We start from the raw sequence: 11,573 nt of genomic DNA, 5'->3' as shown, positions 1-11,573 counted from the left end.
CCTGATGACACTGATTTCGGAGCTTAGGTGAAACTCCATATCGAAATAGCTGTCGGAATCCGAGGAATTTGAACTGGTTGAGGGATTCATCTCGTACGATCAGATGAAGGATTTTTGATAAGAAATAGATTATAGGATGTAGATTAGTACCCTGCAATACATAATTTACATATACATATATAATACTAAAATCCCATAAGTTATGGAGGAATCTACGGAAGCTGTCAGGCAAAGGTAACAATAACAGATACGCTAAGATATGAATTAGCAGATACTTTGAGATATGAGTTTTGTCTATACACTATTCATGCAGTCAATGCAGTAAGATGTGTCTAGACTAGGAATGATAAGCAGGTATTTTCCTAAGGATGATAAGTAGATGATTTTTGACACGAAATGATAAGCAAAACTTTTGACATGCAGACACGGTCGAAGACAGACTCACTAATGCATCTAAACAACTATCAGTTAGACACACTAATGCAAGACCTGGTTCGCTAAGACCACCGCTCTTATACTACATGTAAAGACCCGTCCTAATCCATAAGGACGAATACAATAACATATGATTACATCGCGAGGTATTTGACCTCTATATGATACATTTTAGAAACATTGCATTCGTTTTTAAAAGAAAAACTTTCATTTCATCGAAAGTTGACGGCATGCATACCATTTCATAATATATCCAACTATAATTATCTTAATAATAATCTTGATGAACTCAACGACTCGAATCCAACGTCTTTTGAAATATGTCATGAATAACTCCAAGTAATATCTCTAAAATGAGCAAATGCACAGTGGAAGATTTCTTTCATACCTGAGAATAAACATGCTTTAAAGTGTCAACCAAAAGGTTGGTGAGTTCATTAGTTTATCATAATCGATCATTTTCATCATTTTAATAGACCACAATATTTTCATTTCCATTTCTCATAAATATACGTCCCATGCATAGAGACAAAAATCATTCATATGGATTGAACACCTGGTAACCGACATTAACTAGATGCATATAAGAAAATCCCCTATCATTCCGGGACATCCATCGGACATGATATAAAACAACATCGAAGTACTAAAGCATCCGCTCCAACAGATGGGGTTCATTAGGCCCAATAGATCTATCTTTAGGATTCGCGTCAATTAGCAGATCGGTTTACTAATTCTTAGGTTACCAAGCAAAAGGGGCATATTCGGCTTCGATCATTCAACCATAGAATGTAGTTTCAATTACTTGTGTCTATTTCGTCAAACATTTATAAAAGTTGCGCATGTATTCTCAGCCCAAAAATGTAAAGGGTAAAAAGAGAAAATGAAACTCACTCTACTGTATTTCGTAGTAAAAATACATATATCGTTATTGAACAAGTGCAAGGTTGGCCTCGGATTCACGAACCTATATCATTTGTATATATATTAAAATGTATAATCGTATTCGAACAAGTTTATATATCATATCTTAATTTATATATTATATATTTAATTTGTGTATATATTCAAAATGATTTAATATCTATAGAGTTATATTAATATATCCATATTTATTTATATACATTATTGTTTAGTGTTATATTTAAAATCAATAGTCTGTTATATGTACATATTTAAGTGAATAATCTTAGTAAGTTTGATTTATATAGTTATATGAAATATTAATATAATTATAGTATATGTAATAAATATCTTTTATGTACAAAATATGTATCTATTTTAAAAAGGTAGTTTTTGATAATAATAATAATAATAATAATAATAATAATAATAATAATAATAATAATAATAATAATAATAATAATAATAATAATGTACTAATAATTATAATAATAACTTTATTAATAATAATACTAATAATTAGTAATTTACTTAAATTATAATTTTATCCATAGTTTTTAAATCCATACATTCATATATATATATATATATATATATATATATATATATATATATTGTTATAATCTAAATGATAATACTAATAATAATAATGACATTGTTAAGAATGATATTTATGTTAATAATAATAATACTAATGTTAACTTTAATAATTAATGATTTTAATAAAAATTGATATTGTTAATAATAATAATGATTTTAACAAAATGATAATTTTGATAGGAAATGGTAATTTTATGACAATAATAATAATAATAATAATAATAATAATAATAATAATAATAATAATAATAATAATAATAATAATAATAATAATAATAATAATATGTCTAGAGGTAACATGAAGTATTAAAATCATAAAAAAATTGTTGGGGCCAGGGATCGAACCTGTGCCCCTTAGATTGTAGGTGTGAATGTTAACCATTTGTGTTGTTTCAATTTTCTGTTATGTAACAAAATTATACTTTTAAAACTCGTAATTATATTTATAATAAATATCATAACAATAATATAGATATTGATAAGTTATAAAATAAAAAAAATAATCTTTATACCTAATAAGAAGGGGAATGGTCGGCTAAAGCAGATCCAGAATAGCAACACGCAGGAGAAAGGAAGGAAGAAAAAAATGGCGATTCAAGGGTTCATCGATTCATCAATCAAACAATCGACCAAGTACAAATCACCAATGTTTAATAAGTCGTCGATTCATCATCATCATCGTTCGAGCATCAATTTTTACGAATAGCAGGTAACATTATCAATCTTCATCGTATCATAATTATTATCGTATCCTCCTCTTGTCATTGTTATCATCAATTCATCACCATTCATCATCATCATCAATAGTTGTAGGTTCTTGTTTAGGTGAATTTACGAAGAGGGATACAAGAAGCAACTATGGCAATAGATCGTATTCTAACAGAAACAGTAAGCAGTAATTATTTTTAAAAGTTTCTGTTTGGGTTGTTGATTGGACTATCAGCAAACCAGGACGAGTCAACCCATTCAAAGTTTTGATAACAGAAAGGTAATTTGTTGTCGGTGGTGTTAATAAGATAGTGTTTTGAGGTTTTTATTGGGTGAGGGTTCTGTGGTTTGGTTAAAGTAATAGGTATAAATTTGTATGTGGGTGTCGAGGTATGTTCGACAGACCCAATAATTGTAATAGCAAAACACAGTTGGTTTGGGTTGGGTCGTGTATTTGACCAAGAATAGGAGTAGCCAAAACAATTGATTTGTAGGTACAGGTGTGATCCTAGTAGATTCTGGTTTAGGTGCTTGTTGGTTGATCAAAATAGACACATGTAGTAGTGGCAAAAATTTGAGCAGCTAATATAAAGTAGTAGTAGTTTGTGGTGGTGGTGTTTGTGTTGTTTTCTTGAAACAGAAATTATGTTAATAGGTATGGTGATTTTAGATGATTGAAGATGAAAATTTTTGGGTCTGTAAAACAGAAAAATAACTAGTAGAAGTTATTCGAGTAGTTGAAGGGTGATGTAGGTTAACCAATTGATTTTTGCAGGTTGTGAAGGGTGGTGAAGCTAGGGTGGCTGATAGGTGGTGTCATGGTGGTTGGTATCGTGTTGCAGAGACAATTCAAGAGAAAATGATGGTATTTGTGTTTTCTATTCTAAACTGATTATGTTCATAAAATATCATTATTGTTTGTTTCATAGATTGTTAGATGATGGTGCAGTAGCTTACTTGTGTTTCATTATAGATATAGCAGTAGAATGTTGTCCCATGGTGATTTGCAGTTCGATAACAGTGTTTTGGGTTGAAATGCAACAATCAGGGAAAAAGAAAATGAAGGAAAAGGATAAAAGAGGTGGTGGATTGTATATTGTGTTTTCTGTATTTTAATTTTTTTACAAGTGCCAAAGACATAGCCTCCTATAATGATCTCAATCAGTATGTAAATTTGTTTAAAGTGATTTGTTTGTATGTAAGATCTATTTGGACGTGTAACGACATTTAGACAAGGATTAATTCGATCAGTAAAGAAAACAATAAAATAAAAAGATGATGTTGATCTTCAACTAATTCTTGTTGGTTTATGAAGTGTAATCGACAAATAATTCAATCATTAGAAACTTTAGACAAAGTGAAAGGGATTGGGATGGATTTCGTACAATTTAAAGGTTTCAAAGTCAAATAAATATTTTGTGGTGATATAACAGAATCTATTCCTATATATTTGCTATTAATAAATAAATAAGTATATAAATAATAATTTTAACACTAATAGTAATTATATAAATAATAATAATAAAATTAATAATAATGATAATAACATCATTAATTCTAATAATAATAAATATATTAATGATACTAATAATCATAAAAATGATAATTCTAATAGGTTTAGTAATAATAATCATAATAAAAATGATAATAATAATATTATTAATAATAATAATATCACTACTTATAATAATGTTAATATTATTAGTGATGACAATAATATTAATAATAATAATAATAATAATAATAATAATAATAATAATAATAATAATAATAATAATAATAATAATAATAATAATAATAATAATAATAATAATAATAATAATATAACAACTTATGCATATCAAATTTCATATATATATATATATATATATATATATATATATATATATATATATATATATATATATATATTTATAATAATAATAATAATAATATTAATACTACAAATATCAATGTTATATTAACACTAATAATAATAATGAAAGTAATGGTTAGAATATTAATATAACATTTTTACTTTAACTTGTAATTATATAATATATTAACTTTACATTTCATTAGTTATGTAATACTTAATTTTACATAATAACATTTATATATTACAATATACATATTGTATTAATTATACATAGTAATTCTAAATGTTAGTTATGTAATACTTATTTGTATCTTATTTTACATATTTAATTCTAAATGTTAAAATTATATTTTATAATTTCAATTTGTTATATACACTTACGTTTATATATATATATATATATATATATATATATATATATATATATATATATATATATATATATATATATATATATATATATATATATATATATATATATATATATATATACATATTTACTTACAAACAATTGTTCGTGAATCGTTGAAAATAGTCGAAGGGCAAATGGTTTCATGTAAACAGTTCACAAATTTTGAAGCTCAACATTACTGACTTTGCTTGTCGTGTCGAAATCATATAAAGAATAAGTTTAAATTTGGTCGAAAATTTCCGGGTCGTCACAACTGTGAGGACCCGAAAATTTTTGACTAAATTTAAACTTAATCTTTATATGATTTCGACACGATAAGCAAAGTCTTTTAGGTTAAGTCTCCAAAATTTTGAACTGTTTCATTTATGCAATTGTCTTTCGACCAATCCCGACGATTCACGAACAACTACTCGTAAAAAGATGTATATCTATTTAAATATAAAAATAAATGTATATATATATATATATATATATATATATATATATATATATATATATATATAATAAATTGAAATATAAATTGAAAAAATATATAGATATGATTGATATACATATATATGAATTCTATACATTAGTAATATTATATATGTATATTGTAATATATATAATTAATAAATTAAAGATTCAATATATTATATAATTAGTTAATATGATATAATTAATAAATGGTAATATATTAAAATATAAAATTACAAGTTTGAATATAATTGTTATATTAATATTATTATCATTAGTTTCATTATTATTATTGTTAATATTAAAATTAATATTTGTATTGTTGATATTATTATTTCTAATGTAAAATATATATAAAATTGATATGTATAAGTTATTACATTATTAATATTATTATTATCATTAATAATATTAACATTATTATAACTAGTATTATTATAAGTATCATTAATAAGATTATTATTATCATTTTTATTATCATTATTAATTAAATCTATTAAAATTATAATGTTATTAATAGTATTATTAATAGTATTAATATATTTGTAAACTACCAAAATTTATGAATTACATATATACACAGATATATAAATAGATATATACAATCAGATATATATAAATACATATACAAACTACAGTTATATATATAATAAATACAGATAATTACGTATTAATACATATAAGGAATCAAAATCAGTTTCCTATCATTTTCTAAACTGTGTAATTTGTCTGCCAGATATCTGTAAATTGTACAAATTTGTTTGCTATCACACTCAGCTCTGTTTCTTTTCCTGTCTTCTTGCTCGTATCAAGATTCTGTGTCGACATCACTTTTGGCAGTAGACAATATCTTCATATTGGAAGAAGTCCTTCGAGTTCCTCCACCATCAATAACAATTATATGTAATTGTTTTATCTGAAAATAAAGAAACAGAAAATTTGTATGAAAAGTGGTAACCTTCACTGTTTGTAAAGATTTTTCGTTCTTTTTTTTTTCTTTTTGGTTGAAATTTTCTGTCCTTCCTGTCTAATTCTTGTTACATGTCCAAATCCCTTCACAAAGCAAACAAAATTGATCACTATAATCATACAGTCAGATAATTGAATTTAGTGAGCAATCGCATCGGCTTTATCAAATCCTTTTCTTTTTCTTTGTTCGTTTCCTTCTGGCTCGAATATCACCTGTCAACCCAATCTTAGCTATAAAACAAATTACGATCGAACCTTGATGCTGTAGTAATTGTTAATTAACATATTATATATATATATACGATGTTGCAATTGAGAATGGAAAAGAAAAATATTAAGATACATATACATATATTGCTTACACACATTCTCCTTTGCTATTTGCTTTAACTCGACAAACCAAGAATCAAACACCAATACGAACCACTTACTTGATATCTTCTGTAAACCACAACCTTCAATATCCATTATTGTTCGTTGCTATATGAATCTGCTACTATAATTGCTTCTGTTTCGACCCACAAGCAACCCACCTCACTATCATGAGTTACCATCATGAACAACACGCCACCACCATGTTTAATCTCGAATCTTAATCCACATATCATCACTCTCGTTTCCTCTTAGCCGACCCATCACCACCACTGTAACCACGGTAACTTTATCTCTTTCATTTTTCTTTCTCACTCATCTCTCTCTCTCTTCCATTTATATAACTCATGACACTTCTCTATTTTAAATCACCATCGACCATCTATGACAACTACCATACTTCTGTTACAGCTGTGACCGCCTCCCAAAACCACTCTAAACCATCACCATACTCGTTGTTACTACATTTTGTTTATTTATTTACGTCCTTGTTCAAGACTAACGAATAAGATAAAAGGATAATGCATTGATATTAATATGCATTGATCTAGCAACCTTAGGGATAAATATATAATTGTGGGACACGTTTTAAATTGATGGCCGACAAACGAGTAGGGGATGCAATCACCTAAATACCTTCAGTCTTTGGATGTTAGTTTCTTGAATAGCTTTAATATTAATATCAAATCCATCAAATCTTTTATTTAAAACAAAGTAATGGGATGATGTAATGTTAGTAGGGTCAGTTTAATGAACAAATCCTAGATTGATTATATTGTTACCACAAGTAGGCCGTATAGGTGGAGTTGAAATCAGATGTGCTGAGATCTTCTGTTTCTACTTTGGGCCGTGATCCTATAGGTGTTATTGGGCCAAGATCCAACTATCATTCTTCTGATGGACTGCTGTATGGTTTGTCCATTTAGGCCAATTATATAGTGAATAATAACAATGATGATGTCGAGTAAGTTCAGGCTTTGGATGGGTCAATATGTTCACACATTATTGCTTTGTCAACTTGGATGTTTGAATATTAATTAAATGGCATAATCAATCATGGAGAAAACTTTCGCTGGTTGCTGCTACACCTTAGCCTGTTTCTGTTTTTCTGTCATATACCAATGAATCACCTTCTTTAAACACTTCAATCGCTGCTCTGTTCACTTGATCGACTGCTACGTCTATTGTTCTCTGTCAAGTTTCAAACCAAAAACCCAACACCTATATATTTTCTCGATTTCTTGCTGCTACTAAACGTCCTCGTCTCCTATTCAACCAAACCAAACCCTTCTTTAGTCGACTGCTACAGCAAAGTAAGGATTATTTATGTGTTAGTGATGATAATGATATTAGGATAATATTTATGCTTTACAATGATGATTGGTGAATGTGAAAGTGGAGTCATAAAGTAAACAGCGAAAAAGAAGAAGTACATGTGCATTCTTTACTTTACAATCTGAATTTGATTAATTCTTGTGGGCCGAAGTATTGGGCCAGAATACAGAGAGGTGATCGAGCTGTATTAAATATTTAAGGGAATGATGATATTAATTGATGATGATAGCGTTTAGATGATGGTATAGATGATGAAAGTGGATGATCATAAATGATAGATGATGATGGCGGGCTGAATTATAATGGTGTTGATTAGGTTGATAATGTTCGAATATAAATGGTGATGGTGGATATTATAGTAATAAGAATGATCCGGGAATTAGGATGAATAATTGTAATAGTGATTATGATCATGGATGTGAGGATGATTATAGTTACTAGATAATGATAATGAGGTGACAAAAGAATGGTTAAAGGCGTTATCGGGTTAGTGGGACGTCGCGGGTTCAAACCCGGGCTTGGGCATTTTTGTAGGGAATACTTCTTTGAGGTAGTTTACTTATTACTCATTATTATTATTATTATTATTATTATTATTATTATTATTATTATTATTATTATTATTATTATTATTATTATTATTATTATTATTATTATTATTATTATTATTATTACTAGTTGAGGACCCACGAATTCGCGGGACTTTGTGAGTGTAAAAACAATATTAAGAATTTCAATAATGTATTAGAGTTTAGCTATATCTTTATTTTTACTATATCCAATGTAGCATGCAAATTAAAAATGCAAACATATATATAGCAATGCAAATTAAAAGTATGATAATGACTGTTCCATAGCAAACTTATAACACGTCACACATGAACAAAACAGTGAAAAACTAACCAAAACTTTATTTGTTGTTGTCAAACAGTTAATTTTAAAGAATCCTCATTACTTCAATTAGTTGGAACGTTAGTTGGCTAACATCGTAGGTCACCGTACACAGATATCCATCAGCCAACTAATTATGCTAATAAATTGCCTCCATCCTCTGGATACTACCTTGGCTGTTGTTTTCCTTAATCAACTATAAAGCCCCGTACTTGCATCAAGATTGACAAAAGTAACACTTGAGCCAGGGAAAACTCCTGGTAGACAGTGGCGAATCTAGGATGAAAACGTTACCGGGTCCTAAAAAAATTTCAAAGCTAATTATATTTAAAGGACACTTAGTGGTAGTTTACTTCCACTAAATAAGAAACCGTTGGTAAATAAGTAACTTTATATCATATAAGTATAAGTTACAATTATAGATAATCTACTTTATGCAATTTATTTAAATAAAAGAGGATGTGGTCAGAAAAATATTTCAAAGCATTTAAAGAAACAAAAAAGTGTTAGTAGAAAAATACCAAGCATCTCGCTTTACGGATCGGAAATGTGAACAAAAGAGCATGATTAGGGTTTGGATTTGGATTGATATGAACCTCGTTTGTTGGAAATTGAGTTGGTTGATCATGAGCTGAAGACTGATTCTGGTTTTGCACACCAGCTCCTCTTACCTCATCATCCTTAAAGTCTTCTTCAACTTTAATTTCTCGTGTAGCAGGTAAAGAATTGTGATACTGATTGTGCAAAGATGATATTGTGATTCTTTCAATACAACTTGGTAGATAGACTATCAACTCAAGAGTTTTGACATAAATTGGATTGAAATGTAACAAAATGCAAAATGATTCAATATGAGTAATCGAATGAAATTTGAAACAAAAGGGTAACCTCGTCGGCTTCAGAATCTGTAGGATGGTTCCCCTTTAATATATAAGTTAAACTTGACAAATCAAAGACTGAGATACTAATGATAAATCTTTTACATGAGAGAAAGAACATTAGTTTTTTTTTTTTTTTTTTTTTAATTTACCTGAACCCCCATTCAAAGTAACTAACTGTTACTCCCCCTGAATTTGCAAATTTGTCAGGCATGATAACAACGCTTTTCTTCGATAAAATCCGTTAAAAAAACATCATGGTGTTGTTATTGTAATGTAACAAAATGCAAAATGATTTAATATGAGTAATCGAATTGAAATTTGAAACAAAAGGGTCGTGTACTTCATAGATCACCCATATTGACCCGTGAGAAAACCCATTTCGTTCCATCTAAAATTTAAAAAGAGATCTAGTCCAAGTTGGTACCTTGTGGATGACGTGGACGTTTTTCAACTTGCGTTGAGTAAACATTTTGTACACAATTTCTCTGTCCGCAATTGGCACATCTGACAAAATTTCCTACATAGATTAACTTAAAATTTGGACTAAATGATGGACAGTATGTATGAACATTAGTATGAACTATGAAGTACACGACCCATTACACTGACCCATTACCAATGCCTTTTGAGAATTAAAAAAAAAATTATAACAACTTTACCCATTACACTACTGACCCATTACCAATGCCTTTAAAAAAAACCATATAATAACTTTACCCATTACACTGATCCATTAATTCTGACCCATTACCAATGCCTTAAAAAAATAAAAATAAAAAATTTTATAACAACCTTACCCATTACACTGACCCATTAATTCTGACTCATTACCAATGCCTTTTAAAAATAAAAATAAAAAATTTTATAACAACCTTACCCATTACACTGACCTATTAATTCTGACTCATTACCAATGCCTTTTAAAAATAAAAATAAAAACTTTATAACAATTTTACCCGTTACACAGACCCATTAATTCTGACCCATTTGTAAATATGTAAGAAAATAATCATGCATATATATAAAGTATCTTTAATTAAAAAAAAAAAAAAAAAAGGAACATAGCTACGTACATGCAGGTTTACTGTAAATAATAACCTGAATTAGTGTCCTTAGCAATCTATATAGCTTCTTCTACTGTTTTATACTTTGTAATAGTTGCAACATGTCCAAATAGTTCATGCCTGTATAAATAACGATTAAAAAATATAATCAAGCCGATATCCAAATTAGGAATTACTTAAAGCTATAAGTTTTTAATTAATAAGCAAAACCTGTAGGGATAATTAAATTTGCATTTTCAAACGTAAATTTGAAAATACATTCATTCTTGACCAGTTAATTCATTCTTGACCCGTACAACTATTCGTGAGATTGTACACGCACAATATCACACTGATTCACGTGTTCTTCTTAATAATCCGGACAATATCACACTAACTCACGTGTTCTTCTTAATAATAACCTTACATTCATGTTGGATCAATGTAACTTCCTTTGCAAATCTGGGAACCGTCCTCTAAATGTCAGTCCAAAATACGTGACCAATTCCTTACCTTCTATTCATGATTCTTTTCATATATTACCTAATTTTCATAGCATACCAAAGCAATTTCTTTTTTCGGTTGCATCACATTCCTTAAAAACTGTTGAAGATGTTGAAACTGACCCATAAACCACCAAAGCATATGAGTATGTGAAATATTAAAAACCTTCACGTCTTAAAGAGTAACCTCGTCGGCATCAGAATACG

Source organism: Rutidosis leptorrhynchoides, chromosome 5, assembly GCF_046630445.1.
Source record: "Rutidosis leptorrhynchoides isolate AG116_Rl617_1_P2 chromosome 5, CSIRO_AGI_Rlap_v1, whole genome shotgun sequence".
Lineage (NCBI taxonomy): Eukaryota > Viridiplantae > Streptophyta > Magnoliopsida > Asterales > Asteraceae > Rutidosis > Rutidosis leptorrhynchoides.
Note: the sequence above shows the minus strand (reverse complement) of the source record.